Source organism: Pristiophorus japonicus, chromosome 25, assembly GCF_044704955.1.
Source record: "Pristiophorus japonicus isolate sPriJap1 chromosome 25, sPriJap1.hap1, whole genome shotgun sequence".
In the NCBI taxonomy this organism is placed as follows: Eukaryota; Metazoa; Chordata; class Chondrichthyes; family Pristiophoridae; genus Pristiophorus; species Pristiophorus japonicus.
The window spans coordinates 19291942-19309120 of record NC_092001.1 but is presented as its reverse complement, the minus strand read 5'-3'; positions in this window follow the sequence as shown (position 1 = coordinate 19309120).

Here is a 17179-nt window from a genome sequence, read left to right as displayed (position 1 = left end):
ATGACAGGTTTCTATACACTTGCAAACATGCCCTGGTTTTGCTATATAACAGACGATGTTATGAATTCACCGGTCTGGGCAGCAATCATATTCATTCATTATATTCTCACCCCATGTATCCCATTTGCTCTGATTCTACTGCTCAATACTGTCACCGCCAGGCATATTATATGGCCAGCAGAGCCAGCAGGCAACTCCGGGGTGCCAGCAGTGGGGATTGTCCCAGTGACCCAGAGATGGCGAGCCGCAGGAATTCCATCATTTTACTGTTTGTTATCTCCGGCAATTTCATCCTGTTGTGGGCGGAGTTTTTGGTGAATTCTATATGGACCCAGATGTACTTTTTGGGGTATGATTCTGTATATATACCTTTTTATGTAATGGACATTGGAATAATGCTGCAGCTGCTGAGTTGCTGCACAAACACGGGAATTTATGCCGTGACCCAGACTAAGTTCAGACAGCAGTTTAAGAATGTAGGGAAATATCCCTTCACACTGATTCTGAAATTAATTAAACGATGAGAAGATGCAGAAACGTTTCTGCATCAGACTCCCTGTGTCCTGATATTGTGAGCGAGCTGCTCTCCCTCGCGTAACCAGTGATTCGCGTGAATAATAGCACTCTCACTAGCACACTGACGACAACGGGCGCCCTGTGAGGCGCCTGCATCCGGATGAATCACCGTCAGCATCACAGGCAGTCCCACGAAATATAGAAACATAAAATCATAGAAAATAGGCGCAGGAGTAGGCCATTCGGCCTTTCGAGACTGCACCACCATTCAGTAAGGTCATGACTGATCATTCACCTCAGTACACCGTTCCTGCTTTCTCTCCATACCCATTGCTTCATCCGTAAGGGCCATATTTTGAATATATTTAATGAATTGGCATCAACAACTCTCCGTGGTAGTGAATTCCACAGTTTCACAACACTCTGAGTGAAAAGGTTTCTCCTTATCTCGGTCCTAAATGGCTTACGCATTATCCTTAGACTGTGACCAGTAAGTAGCTTTGGACTTCCTCAACATTGGGAGCATTCTTTCTGCATCTAAACTGTCCAGTCCCTTCAGAAATTTGTATGTTTCTAAGAGTTCCCCTCACATTCATCCGGTGAATACAGGCCCACTGGAGCCAATCTCTTCTCATATGCCAGTCATGTATCCCGGGAATCTGTCTGGTGAAACTTCGCTGCACTCTCTCAATAGCAAGACCGTCCTTCCTCAGATTAGGACACCAAAACTCATCATGATAATCCAGGTAATGCCTCAACAAGGCCCTGTACAAATGCAGTAAGACCTGCCTGCTCCAATACTCAAATCCCCTAGCTATGAACGCGAACATGCCATTTGTCTTGTTTACCACTTGCCAACTTTCAATAACAGATGCACCATGACTCCCAGGTCTCGTTGCACATCCTCTTTAACTAATCAGCCACCATTCAGATAATATTCTGCCTTCAAGTTTTCGCCACCAAAATTGATATATTCATAGTTATCCACATTATTCCTCATCTGCCATGCATTTGCCCACTCACCTAACCTGTCCAAGTCAACCTGCAGCCTCTTAGCATATTCCTCACAACTCACACCGACACCCTGCCTGGTATCATTTTCAAACTGAGAGATATTACACACAATTCCTTCACCTAAAGCATCGAAGTATATTGTAAATTGCTGGGGTCCCAGCACTGAGCCCATCTGCACCCCACTCGTCACTGCCTGCCTTTCTGAAAAGAACCCGTTCATCCCGAATCTCTGCTTCCTGTCTGCCAACTAGATCTCTACCCATGTCAAAATATTACCACCAATACCATGTGCATTAATGGTGCACAACCATCTCTTGTGTTGGCCCTTGTCCAACGCTTTTTGAAAGACAACACAACCACTGGTTCCGCCTTGTGCACTCTACTCGTTAAATCCTCATAAAATTCTTGAAGATTGGTCAAGCATGAAGAGGGATTACTTCCACGCCGACAAATGATGCGATGGGAGCGAAATAGAGGAGCAATAATTTAGGCAAGTTATTGTGAAGTCTAAAAACGTTAGGGTAGTAATAGTGATATTTGGAAAATAATCAGCGTGTTCACATCATAGGGAGGTAGTTCTGTGCCATGTGTGGGAAGCAAATCAATAATTCATCCAGCGTGCAGAAGCACGCGATAATTCACACTGACGAGAGCTACAACTCAGAGGCTCTCATTCACTCGTTCCATCTGCTGACACACCAAAGAGTTCACACTGAAGAGAGATTATTTACCTGCCACGGGCGTGCGAAGGGATTCACTCAGTCCACGAACCCCCTGGAACTGCAGTGGATTCACAGCGGAGAGAAACAAGTTAAATCTTAGAATAAGGGGACATTAAAAACAGAGAAACATATAAAATAGTTGCAGGAGTAGGCCATTCGGCCCTTTGAACCTGCACCACCATTCAATAAGATCATGGCTGATCATTCACCTCAGTACCCATTTATTCCTTTCTCTCCATAACCCTTCATCCATTTAGCTGTAAGGGCCATATCTACCTCCCTCTTGACTTTATCCAATTAACTGGCATTAACAAATCTCTGCAGTCGGGAATTCCACAGGTTAAGAACTCCCTGAGTGTACACGTTTCTCCTCATTTCAGTCCTAAATGGCCGACCCCTTATCCTAAGACTGTCCCCTGGTTCTGGACTTCGACAACATCGGGAACGATCCTCCTGCATCTACCCTGTTGAATCCGGTCAGAATGTTAGTTGTTTCTATGAGATCCCTTCTCATCCTTCTGAAATCCAGTGAATACAGTCCCAGTCGCTCCAGTCTCTCCTCATATATGTGTCCTGCCATCTCGGGAATCAGTCTGGTAAACCTTTGCTGCATTCCCTCAAAAGCAAGAACGTCCTTGCTCGGATTACGAGACCAAAATTGAACACAATATTCCAGGTGAGGCCTCACTGAGGGCCTGTACAACTGCAGTAAGACCTCGCTGCTACTATATTCAAAATCTTCTTGCTATGACGGCCAACAACCAATTTGCCTTCTTCACCGCCTGCTGTACCTGCATGCCACATTTAAATGACTGATGCACCATGACAGCTAGGTCTCGTTGCACCTCCCCTTTTCCTAATATTCTGAATGGCGGCAGATTTGGAAAAGGGGAGTTGCAACGCCCATTTAAACCTGATATGAGTCGGAATTTCTTCTCTCAAAGCTTAGTAGAGGTGTTCAATTCGCTGCCTCAGAGCGCTGTGGAAGGTGGGTCATTGAATATAAATAAGACAGAAATATACAGTTTCTTAACAGATGTGGGCTAAGGGATGAGGGGTTATGGGGAACAGGCAGGTAAGTTGACCTGAATCCGTGGTCAGATCAGGCATGTTCGTATTCAATGGTGGAGCAGGCTTGAAGAGCCGTGTGGCCTGCTCCTGCTCCTATTTCTCATGTTCTTATGTCCATATGCTGTTAAACGTACCGTGCATGGCAATGGATCCACCCATCCCTCCCGCTTGATGGTGCATCAGTGAGTTCACTCTGAGGAGAGCAGTGCAAGGAAGGGAGTGCAGGGGTCCCATTCGTCCAGCCCGCTGCAAAACAGATACACCGCTTTGGGTACTTTTGAGAGGGATGACTCATCAGGTGGAGCAGCAGCAGCCAAGGTGAAGGCACCGTGGGTGGCTCTGCTGCACAGCAGGGCACGAAAATCAGTTGGACAGCTCTAGTGAGAGGGGATTCGATTTTAAGGGAAATAGATAGGCGTTTCTACATCCGCATCCGAGACGCCAGGATGGTATGTTGCCTCACTGTTGCAACAGTGAAGAATATCTTGGAGCGGGTGCAGGACATTCTGAAGAGGAAGCGTGAACAGCCAATTGTCATAGTGCTGTCGGTTCCGACGATCGAGGTAAAAAAAAGGGATGAGGTCCTACGAGAAGAATTTCGGGAGGTAGGAGCTTAATTAAAATGTAGGATATCAAAGGTAGTAATCTCAAGATTGGTACCAGTGCCACGTACTAGTCAGAGTAGGAATCGCAGGATAGCTCAGATGGATACGTGGCTTGAGATGTGGTGTTAGAGGGAGGGGTTCAACTTCCTAGGTCATGGGAATCGGTTCTGGGGGAGGTGGGACCAGTACAAGCCGGACGGTCTGCACCTGGGCAGGACCGGAACCAATGTCCCAGGGGGAGTGTTTGTTGGTGATGTTGGGGAGGACTTAAACTAACATCATGGGGGATGGGAACCTATGCAGGGAGACAGAGGGATGTTAAATGGAGACAGAAGCAAAAGATAGAATGGGGAATAGTAAAGGTGGAGGGCAAATAAACCCAAGGCAAAAAACAAAAAGGGCCGCACAACAGAAAAATTCTAAAGAGGCAAAGTGTGTTAAAAAGACAAGCCTGAAAGCTCTGTGCCGCAATGCGAGGAGTATTCTGAATAAGGTGGACGAATTAACTGCTTAGACAGCATTGCATGGATATGATGTATTTTGCATCACAGAGACATGGCTCCAGGTTGAGCAAGGTTGGGAACGCAACAGCCAGGGTATTCAACATTTCGAAGGTTAGGAGAGAGGAAAAGAAGACGGGGTGGCGTTGTTGATTAAAGAGGAAAGTAATGCTACAATAAGGAGGAACTTTAGATTGGATGATGTGGAATAGGTATGGGTGGTGCGGCGGAATTCCAAAGGGCAGAAAACGTTAGTGGGACTTGTGTACAGACCACCAAACAGCAGTAGTGATGTTGGACACAGCATTAAACAAGATATAAGCGGTGTATGTAATAAAGGTACATCAGTTATCATGGGCGACTTTAATCTACATATTGATTGGGCTAACCACAATGGTAGCAATGCGGTGGGGGAGGATTTCCTGGAGTGTATTAGGGATGGTTTCTGGACCAATATGTCGAGGAACCAACTAGAGACTGGTGATGTGTAATGAGAAGGGACTATCTAATAATCTTTTTGTGCGAGGCCCCTTGGGGAGGAGTGAACATAATATGGTATATTTCAATATTAAGATGGAGAGTGGCACATTTAATTCGGAACCAAGGGTGCTGAACTTAAGGAAAGGTAACTTCGACGGTAAGAGGCGTGAATTGGCGAGAATAGACTTGCAAAGGATACTTAAAGGGTTGATGGTGGATATGCAATGGCAAATATTTGAAGATCACATGGATGGACTTCAGCAATTACACATATCTGTATGTAGTAAAAAATAAAATGGGGAAGGTGGCTCAACCATGGCTAACAAGGGAAATTAAGGATAGTGTTAAAGCCAAGGAAGAGGCATAAAAATTGTTTGAATTAGCTACAAAACTGAGGACTGGGAGAAATTTAGAATTCAACAGAGGGGAATAATGATTTAATTGAGAGGAGGAACATAGATTACAAGAGGTGGCTTGCAGTTACGTAAAAACTGACTGCAAGAGCTTCTGAAGAAATGTGAAGAGAAAAAGATTAGTGAAGGCAAATGTAGGTCGCTTGCAAGTGGATTCAGGTGAAATTATAATGGGGAACAAAGAAATGTCAGACCAATTGAACAAATACTTCGGTTCTGTCTCCACGAAGGAATGCACCAATAACCTTCCGAATGTTCGAGGGCACAATGGGTTCAGTGAGGAGGAACTGAAGGATATCCTTATCAGGCAGGACATTGTTTTCGGGAAATTGATGGGATTGAAGGCCGATAAATACCAGGAGCCTTACAGTCTGCAACCAGAGTACTTAAGGACGCGGCCCTAGAAATAGTGGATGCATTCGTGATCATTTTCCAACAGTCTATCGATTCTAGATCAGTTCCTATGGACTGGAGGGTAGCTAACGTAACACCACTTTTAAAAGAAGAAGGGAAAGAGGAAGCGTGTAATTATCGATCAATTAGACTGACATCAGTAGTGGGGAAAATGTTAGAATCAATCCTTATGTATGAAAAAGCAGCGCATTTGGAAAGCAGTGACAAGATCGGACCAAGTCAGCTTGGATTTATGAAAGCGGAATCATGCTTGACGAATCATCTGGCATTTTTTGGTGATGCAACTGGCAGAGTGGACAAGGGAGAACATGAGGATGTGGCGTATTTGACTTTCAAAAGGCTTTTGACAAGGTCCCGCACGAGAGATTGGTGTGCAATATCAAAGCGCATGTTATTGGCGGTAGTGTACTGACGTGGATAGAGAACTGGTTGGCAGACAGGAAGCAGAGAGTCGGGATAAACGGGTCCTTTTCCGAATGGGAGGCAGTGACTAGTTTAGTGCCGCAGCGCTCAGTGCTGTGACCCCAGCTCTTTATAATATACATTAACGATTTAGATGAAGGAATTGAGTGTAATATCTCCAAGTTTGCTGATGACACTAAACTGGGTGGCGGTGTGAGCTGTGCGAAGGACGTTAAAGGGCTGCAGGGTGACTTGGGCAGGTCAGGTGAATGGTCAAATGCATGGCAGATGAGGTATAATGTGCAATTGGTGGCAAAAACACGAAGGCAGAATATTATCTGAATGGCGGCAGATTAAGAAAAGGGGAGATGCAACGAGACCTTGGTATCATGGTTTATCAGTCGTTGAAAGTTGACATGCGGGTACAGAAAGGCAGTGAAGAAGGCAAATTGCAATGTTGACCTTTATAGCTAGGGGATTTGTGTATAGTAACAGGGTGGTCTTACTGCAGTTGTACAGGGCATTGGTGAGGCCTCACCTGGAGTATTTCGTTCAGTTTTGGTCTCTTAATCTGAGGAAGGACGTTCTTGCTATTGAGGGAGTGCAGTGAAGATTCACCAGACTGATTCCCGGGATGGCTGGACTGTCATGTGAGGAGAGACTGGATCAACCGCGCCTTGATTCACTTGAGTTTAGAAGGATGAGAGGGGATCTCATAGAAACGTGCAGGATTCTAAGGCAACTGGAGAGGTTAGATGTGGGAAGAATGTTTCCGATGTTAGGGAAGGGACTTTGTCTTAGGACATGAGGTTTGCCATTTACGACTGAGATGAGGAGCAACTTCTTCACTCAGAGAATTCTTAACCTATGGAATTCCCTGCCGCAGAAAGTTGTTGATGCCACTTCATAGGATATATTCAAGTGGGAGTTAGATATGGCGCTTACAGCTAAGGGGATCAAGGGGTATGGAGAGAAAGCAAAGGGGTGTAATGAGGGAATGTTCAGTCATGTTCTTATTGAATGACGGTGCACTCACGAAGTGCAGATTGGCCTACTCCTGCACCTATTTTCTCTGTTTCTATATTTCTGTGTTCACCTGCTCCCTAAGTGGGAAGGGAGGTACTTATTAGAGCTATCTGCTGAAACACACACCGAGCAGTTCACAAAAGACTCCCCCTGTTCACTTCTGCTGTTAGTGCTAGTTTGAATCACATCCAGGTCTGAACAGTACCTGAGCTGTGGTTTATATTCTGGATATTTTTCAAATAAAGGAAAGAGTGATGGTCTTTTTAAAGGGCTTACTTCCAATACTGTAAATTACCAAGTATGTCGTCAATACAACCGAAAATAAGATTAATTCTTCTGGCCGGATGTTGCTATTAGATTACTCTGTGAATGATCTGAGCCATCACGATCTGTTCAGTAGTGCCACCTGCGTCCAGCAGATGTGGATGTCCAACAATTTAATTCCAACTGAGAGACGTGGAAATGTCCCCGAGAAAAGTATGTGTGAGGAGAGCTCAGGGTCAGATTTTGAGCATACAGCTTCCCACAGGGACATCACACACTGCACCCTCATTGGGGCAGCTCTGCGTCAGACACTGTACATACTGCACGCACAGGGACATCACACACTGCCCATCTGTGGGGCTGCTCAGCGTTAGACTCACCACTTACTGCATCCCACAGTGACATTTCACACTGCCCCCTCCCTGGGAGAGCTCAGGGTCATACACTGAGCAATCTGCACACCACAGCGTCATCACACTTTGCCCGCTCCTTGGGGCAGCTCAGGGTCAGACACTGCACCCAAAAGGATATCAAACACCGCCCCTCCCTGGGGCATCTCAGGTCAGAAACTGCACCCCACAGTGTCTAAACACACTACCTCCTCCGTGGGGCTCCTCATGGTAAGACTCACGCCTTACTTCACCCCACAGGACATCACGCACTGCCTGCACCCCGGGGCAGCTCAGGGTCAGATACTGAACATACCACACCGCAGAGCGACATCATACACTGCCCGCTCCCTAGACCAGATCAGGGTCAGACACTGCAGCACACAAGGACATCAAACATTGCCCCTCTCTGAGGCAGCTCAGGGTCAGACACTGCACCCCACAGTGATGTCACGCACTTCCCATCCCTGGGGCAGCCCAGAGTCAGACTCACGCCTTACTGCACCCCACAGAGACATCACACACGGCGCCCTCTCTGGGGCAGCTCAGGGCCAGACACTGAACTCACTGCACACCACAGGGACATCACACACTGCACCCTCCTTGGGGCAACTCAGAATCATAAACTGCATCCCACAGGGACATCACACATTGGCCGCTCCCTGGGGCAGCTCAGGGACATGACCTCAACAAACTGCACCTCACAGGGTGATCACAACCTGCATGGACCTGTAAGAATACAGGCTTCGTAGAATATTTTGAGGGATTAGGTACTGCAAGTGTAAAATGAACCAAAGACGTTCATTGAAAAGCTTGCTTCTGCAAAGACAAAGACACTGCATTGGATTTTCTGCTGACGTAAGGTTCTGGCTCTGCCACCAGTTACTATGGTGTTACATCACACATTATCACTCGGAAACAAACGTATTATCACTGGGAAATAGCACCGAGGAGCTCAGATCTGTCTTAGTTTATCGCTTATCTCGCTTCTCTGAACGTAGAATCACAAAGAACATTTGCAAACTGTTGAAAATAATAAATGATAAATCGTTTTTACAAATCAAATTGTAATGCACTTAGTTAGTACTCATTACTATCAAAATCCTGTGTTGCGTCGTCAGCATGGAAGCTGAAAAACATAACAAAAAAAGCATTGTACTGAGGTTGAAGATAAGATCTGCCAAAACCAATGCCTGGAGACAGAGGGTCCCAGGTTCCAGAATGGGAAGATGTGAATCTACAAGAGTGTCAGAGCGAAATACCTGAATTAGGGGTAAAGTAATTAGGTGTAATTTAGATAAAGTAAGTAAGTCTGAGTGCAAGATTAAAATGCCTTCATGGTAAATAGCTGTATTAGGCAGAATCACTGCAGTCAGAGAAATTCTCTAAGGAGATAAGTGCACCCATAAGATTTATGTAGACACCTCACAGATATAATGAGAGGAGGCCACGATGTTCCAGCCACAGGAGATAACAGGGAAAATGCCTCTTTTAAGCAGAGGGTAGTCATATGTCTGCCAAGAACATTAGCCTGAGATTTAGCCTGGGTAGACCTTCGCAGAAAAGTAACACAAAACCTGCAGAGGCTTTTCCCCAGCAACAGTCGCCAGAACTGAATGTTCCAATGGAATCATTCGAATTTACTGTATCCAATAAAATTAATGGAACTGTACCACCAAATGAAATTGCTGTAACCTGTATTAACCAATGGAACACTTCCCCGCCTAGTTCCACCATTTTGACTGTATTTGAACTGTATAAGAATTTAACTGCGTAGCTTGTCCCATGAGATCGGTGTTGAGAGCAGTCAGTTACGGTACTAATGAGGCTGGATCTCCGTTGATTAATCTGGTTTTAATAAACAACACTTTTCTGCATAAATGACCTTCCGTGTGAGTGTTATATTTTTTAATAATCCACACCAGGAGATACACGCTTGGACAGATTTTTCAGTGGCTCCGTTCCTGGGGTGTATCTTCGTAAATTTTGATTATTCTCATCGTGATCGTGTCAGGAAACGCACCGATCCAGAGAGGGGCAGACGGTATACCAGTAGCAGGAACGAGGAATAATCCTTCCTCCTTCCCAAATCACCATCACGAGTAATATAATTCTCATTTTTAATTATAAAATTCTACTCAACTCCGTTATTATTTCTCGCTTATTCTTAAATAAAATCTGAACGATTCGCAGTGTGGTGTCAGCTTCAGTCTTTTGAGCAGACAGTCCAAAGAGAGTTCCAATTTAATCTTACGCAGGCACATCACACACTGCCCCATCGTCGGGGCAGCTCACAGTCACTCACTGCTCAAAGTGCCACCCACTGACCCCACCCCCCCACCCCCCACAGGGACATCACACACTGCTCCCTCCTTGGGGCAGCTCACGGTCATACACTGAACACACTGCACCCCACAGGGACATCACACATTATCCCCTCCATGGGGCAGCTCAGGGTCAGACACTGAACACACTGCACCCCAAAGGGACATCGCACATTACCCCCTCCCTGGGGCAGCTCACGGTCAGACACTGAACAAACTGCACTGCACAGGGACATCAGACATTATCGCCTCCCTGGGGCAGCTCAGCGTCAGACACTGAACACATTGCACTCCACAGGGACATCACACATTATCTCCTCCCTGGGGCAGCTCAGGGTCATAATTGCAGCATACTGATCTCCACAGAGACATTAGACACGGCCGGCTCAGGTTCTTTCGCTGCATAAAGTGCCAGCCCCCCACAGAGACATCACGCACTGCCCCCTCATTGGCGCAGCTGAGGTTCAGACACTGCACCAAACAGGGACATCACACACTGCCCCCTCCCTGGGGCAGCTCACAGTCACTCACTTCTCAAAGTGCTCCCCCCGCCCCCGATCACACATTGACATCACACACTGCCCGCTCCCTGGCGCAGCACAGGATCAGACACTGCACCTCACAGGAACATCACGCAACGCCCTTTCCCTCGGGAAGCTGAGGGTCAGACACTGCACACCACAGGGACATCACACACTGCCGCCTCCCTGGGGCAGCTCAGGTCAGACACTGCAACCCACAGGGACATCACACACTGCCCCATCCCTGTGGCAGCTAAGGATCAGACGCAGATCGTACTACACCCTACAGGGACATCACACACTGCTCCCGCCCTGGGGCAGCTCAGGGTGAGACACTGCACCCCACAGGGACATCACACACTGCCCCATCCCTGTGGCATCTAAACGTCAGACTCAGAACGTACTACACCCCACAGGGACATCACACACTGCTCCCTCCCTGGGGCAGCTCAGGGTCAGACACTGCACCCCACAGGGACATCGCACACTGCCCCTCCCTGTGGCAGCTAAGAGTCAGACTCAGAATATACTGCACCCTACAGGGACATCATACACTGCCGCCTCCCTGGAGCAGCTCAGGGACAGACACTGCACCCACAGGGACATCAAACACAGCCCACTCCCTGGGGCAGCTCTTGGTCAGACTCTGACATACAGCACACCACGGGGACATCACACACTGCCCCCTCCCTGGGGCATCTCAGGGTCAGACTCTGAACATACTGCGCCCCACAGGGGCATCACATACTGCCCGCTCCCTGGGGCAGTTCAGCTAAGATACTGAACATACTGAACCCCACAGGGACATCACACACTGTCCCCTCCCGGGGGCAGCTCAGGGTCAGATTCTGAACATACTGAACCCCACAGGGACATCACACACTGCCCCTTCCATGGGGCTGCTCAGGGACATAACCTTGAAGAAACTGTACCTCACATGGAGATCACAAACTGCATCCACCTGTAAGAACACTGGCTTTGGAGAGTATTTTTCAGGATGAGGCATTGCAAGTGTAAAATGAACCAAAGACTTTATTTGAAAAATTTGCTTCTGCAATAACTAACACATGGCTTTGGAGTATCTGCTGACGCAAGGATCTAGCTCTGTCACCAGTGACGATGGTGTTTGAATCACACATTATCACTGGGAAACACACGTATTATCACTAGGAAATAACATCGGGCAGCTCAGAACTTTCTTAGTTTGTCGCGCATCTTGCTTCTTTCAAGGTAGATTCACACAGAAAATTTGCAAACTGTTGAAAATAAGAAATAATGTAGTTTCACCTTCAGTACATTGAGCAGACAATCCAAAGAGACTTCCAGTTTAATCTTACACAGGGACATCACACACGGCCCCCTCCCCGAGGCAGCTCAGTTTCACTCACTGCACAATATGCCCTGCCCCCCACCCCCCACGGGGACACCACACACTGCTCCCACCCCGGGGCAGTTCACGGTCACTCATTGCACATAATTTCCCCCCCCCCACTCCCACACAGGGACATCCCACACTGCCCCCTCCCTGGGGCAGCTCACGGTCACTCACTGCCCCTACTGGGAAATCACAGGATGTCAATCCCTGGGGAAGCTCAGTGTTATGAACTACACATACCTCAACCCACATTGACATAAAAACATCCCCCTCCCGAAGGTAGCTCGGCGTCATAAAGTGAAAAGGCTGCACACTTGCGGTGATGCGCACACTGCCCCCACCCTGGGAAGTCAGTGTTGAAGGAATTGCAGCTCGAAGGGAATCTGCTCCACACCTTCTTGCCATGGATCCAGAATCGGATCCGGACGGAATCCTGCCATTCGCGGCTGCAGTCTGTGAAGCCACAGACACCACGCGAATCACACGGACACTGCAGAAAATTATAATCACTCCCAACGCAGACCCCACAGGTTAGGGCAATCGACCTGGGACAGTGGGAACATTGACTCTCCAAAGGATTGTTTGCTCCATCCTCTCCCAGAATCCAAAGCATTGGCTAACAGACCTGGGCGATTGGGTCACGAAACGGAAGAAGACATATCTCCCCCATTCCAGACCCCACAGGTGAACAGCTCTGTCATTTCTCTACAGCAGCTATACTCCCTTGAAGATGCTGACTCGGGCTCGGGGGAGAATTAATCACTGATCGTCTTCGATTGATACCACAAGTCATACAATTGAAACCTCTCATCGGCCACAGTCCGAGTCTCAACCAGAACCTTTCTCACGGTCTGCTGTCCGACGCCCCCCCCCCGCCCCCTCACCAGTCCCTGTGCAGACTAAACCACACCTTCACTCATCATCCCCTGTCCCAGTCAGAACCAGACTGACACAGACCCTCCTTCACCAGTCCTGTAGCAGATTGATTCAGATACTCTCACCAGTCTCTGTTTCAGGTTGAACAAGACGGAACCAGATCCGCTCACCAGTCCCTGTCCAATGCTGAAACACAATCGTCCCCACTAGCTCCTGTCCCATTCCGTAGCAGACTGAAACAGACACTGCCTCACGAGCGCCTGTCCCAGACTGAATCAGACTGAACCAGATGCTCTCACCATCCACTGTCCCAGTCTCCAACAGAGTGAATTCCACCCGATCACCAGGCACTGTCACAGTATGCACCAGACGGAAGTGGACCTCCATCACCATCATCTGTCCCAGTATAAAAAAGAATGACCCAAACCATGCCTTACCATCTCCTGTCGCAGAGTGAACCACGCTGAGCCAAACCCTCTATCACCAGCCTCTGTCCCATCCTGAGCCAGACTGAATCAGACTCATCCTCACCGTCCACTGACCCAGTCAGAACCAGATTGACCCAGAGCTCCTTCACAATTCACTGTCCAGTCTGAACCTGACTGACTCAGGCCGGTTCCAGCCAGCCCCTGTACCAGACAGAAATAGACTGAACCAAACCGACTGCACCAGCCACCGACTCGGTCCAAACCAGGCTGAAGCAGAATCTCCCGAATCAGTCCCTCTCCCAATTTGAGCAAGAAACTCCCTAATCAGTTCCTGTCCCAGACTAAACCAGAAACTCCCCAATCGGTTCCTTTCCTAGTCTCAGCCAGAAACGTCCTAATCAGTTCCTCTCCAAGTCTGAACCAGAAACTCCATAATTAGTCTCTATCCCAGAGTGACCCAGACCCTCGCTAATCAGATCCTGTCGCAGTCTGAACCAGAAATATCTCAATCAGTCCCAGTCTCAGAATGAAACAGAAATTCCCGAATCAGTCCCTATCCCAGAATGATCCAGAAACTCCCGATTCAGTCCCTGTCCCAGACTGAACCAGAAACTGCCGAATCAGTCCCTATCCCAGACTGAACCAGATACTCCCTAATCAGTTCCTCTCGTTGTCTGAACGAAAAACTCCATATTCATTCCCTGCCCAGACTGAACCAGAAACTACCTAATCAGTCCCTGTCCCAGTGTGAACCAGAAACTCCATAATCAGTCCCTGCCCCAGTGTGAACCAGAAGCTACCTAATCAGTCCCTGTCCCAGTGTGAACCAGAAACTCCATAATCAGTCCCTGTCCCAGACTGAACCAGAAACTACCTAATCAGTCCCTGTCCCAGTGTGAACCAGAAACTCCATAATCAGTCCCTGTCCCAGTGTGAACCAGAAACTACCTAATCAGTTCCTGTCCCAGTGTGAACCAGAAACTCCATAATCAGTCCCTGTCCCAGACTGAACCCGAAACACCCTAATCCGTATCTGTTCCTGTCTGAAACAGAAACACCCTAATACGTCCCAGTCCCAGACTGAATCAGGAACTCCCGAATCAGTTCTTGTCACAGACTAAACCAGAAACTCTCAAGTCAGTCCATGTCCCAGACAGAACAGAAATTCCCTTATCAGTTCCTCTCGCACACTGAAACAGAAACTCTCTAATCAGCAACTGTCGCTGTCTGAACTGGAAACTCCCGAATCAGTCCCTGTTCCAGAGTGCAGCAAAACATTCCTAATCAGTCCTATCCTAGACTGAAAAAAAACCTCCATAATCAGTCCCTGTCGTACGCTGAACCTGTCCGTCCTTAATCAGACCCTATCCAGGCTGAAACAGAGTCTCACGAATCAGTCCCTCTCCCAGTTTGAACAAGAAACTCCCTAATCAGTCCCTGTCCCACTGTGAACCAGAAACTCCATAATCAGTCCCTGTCCCTGTGTGAACCAGAAACTACCTAATCAGTTCCTGTCCCCGTCTGAACCAGAAACTGTCTGATCAGTCCCAATCGCAGACTGAAGAAGAAACTCCCTAATCAATCCCTGTCTCAATCTGAAGCAGACCGTCCCAAATTAGACACTGTCAAAGTCTGAACCAGAAGTTCCCGAATCAGTTTCTGTCCCAAACTGAGCCAGAAACTCCGTAATCAGACCCTGTCCCAAGCTGAACCAGAAACGCACTAATCAGCCCTGTCCCAGTCTGAACCACACCTTTCATAATCTGTCCCTGTCCGAGTCTGAACCAGAATCTCCCTAAACAATCCCTGTCCCACACTGAAACCAAAACACACTAATCAGTATCTGTACCTGACTGAAGCAGAAACACCCGAATCAGTCCCTGTCCCAGACTGAATCAGGAACTCCCGAATCAGTTCCTGACACAGATTGATCCTGAAATGCGCGAATCAGTCCCTGTTCTAGACTGAACCAGAAATTTCCAAATCAGTTCCTGTCACAGGCTGAACCAGAAACTCACTAATCAGTCCCTGTCCCAGGGTGAACCAGAAACACCATAATCAATCCCTGTCCCAAACTGAACCAGAAACTGCCTTATCAGTCCCTTTCCGAAAGTGAACCAGACCCTGCCCCATCAGACTCTGCCCTAGTCTGAACCAGAAGCTGCCTAATCAGTCCTGTCCTGGACTGAAAAAGAAACTCCCTAACCAGTCCCTGTCCCAGGCTGAACCAGAAACGCCCTAATCTGTATCTATCCCCCGAACGAACCAGAAACTCCGTAATCACTCCCAGTCCATGTCTGAACCAGAAACTCCCTAATCATTCCCCGTCTTAGTCTAAAACAGACCCTCCCTAATCTGTTCCTCTCCCAGACTGAATTCAAAACTCACTAATCAGTCCCTGCCCCAGACTGAACGAGAAACTCCCTAATCTGTCTTTGTCGCAGTCTGAACCAAAAACTCCCGCATCAGTCCCTGTCCCAGACTGAACCCGAAAGTCCATAATCAGTCCCTGTCTCAGTCTCAACCAGAAACTCCCGAATCAGTCACTGTCCCAAACTGACCCAGGTCCTCCGGAATCAATCCCTGTCCCAGTCTGAACTAGAAACTCCATCATCAGTCGCTGTCCCAGACTGACCCCGAAAGTCCCTAATCATTCCCTGTCCCAGACTGAAACAGGAACTGCCTTTTCAGTCCAACTCCCAGTCTGAATCAAACGCACATTAATTAGACACTGTCCCAGTCTGAACAAGAAACTACCTAAGCCATCGCTGTCTCAATCTGAACCAGACCCTTCCAAATCAGACACTTTACCAGGCTGAACCAGAAACGCCCTAATCAGTCCCTATCCCAGACTGAACCAGACCATCCCTAATCAGTATCTGTCCCAGTCCGAACCAGACCCTCCCTAAACAGTCCCTGTCCCAGACTTAACCATCAACTCCATAATAAGCCCCGCTCCCAGTCGGAACCAGCAGCTCCCCAATCAGTCCCTATCCCTGTCTGGACCAGAGCCTCCCTATTTTTCCCTTTCCCAGTCTGAACACGAAACTCCCTTATCGTTGCCTTTCCCAGACTGAACCTGACCCTTCCTAATCAGTGCCTGTCCCAGTCTGGAGCAGAATCTCCCTTATTCGTCCTTTTCCCAGACTAAAGCAAACCCTTATCTAATCAGTCCTTGTCTCAGACTGAACCAGAAACTCGCTAATCTGTCCCTGTTCAAGTCGGAATCAGAAATACCCTAATCACGCCTCTCCCAGTCTGAACCATAAACTCCCATATCAGGCCCTGTCCCAGTCTGAATCAGAAACTTGCTAATCATTCGCCTGCCCCAGTCTGAAGAAGACCATCTCTAATCAGCACCCGTCACAGTCTGTACTAGACCCTCCCTAATCAGCCGCTGTCCCAGTCTGAACCAGACCCAGCGGTCTCACATTTAAGATGTATAAGGCTAGCACTAGATTAGATGTAAGGAGCTGGTTATTTACCGGGTAATTAATGGACATCTGGAACAAGGTGTCATTTCATGTGGTGAATGCAATTTCGCTAAGTTCCTTCAACCGAGAGCTGGATCTCAGGGAATTCACGGTTAGAGTGATCTTCTGGACAACGTTTCTATAACCGAGATTGGACGCAGAGGAATTTCATAGATTTTTCCCCCCAAATTGGAATGTTTCTTTCTGCTTGTTTGCCTGCCCCATGAGATCATACTGGTTTGGTTTGGTAGGCGTGTATATATTATAGTACACAAGGTGTCGGAATTGTGTTATGCAAGCACGGTGGAAAAGAGTGTCTTTACCTGTCCGTAAATATTCAAATGTCTCTATAATTCACGCCGCTTT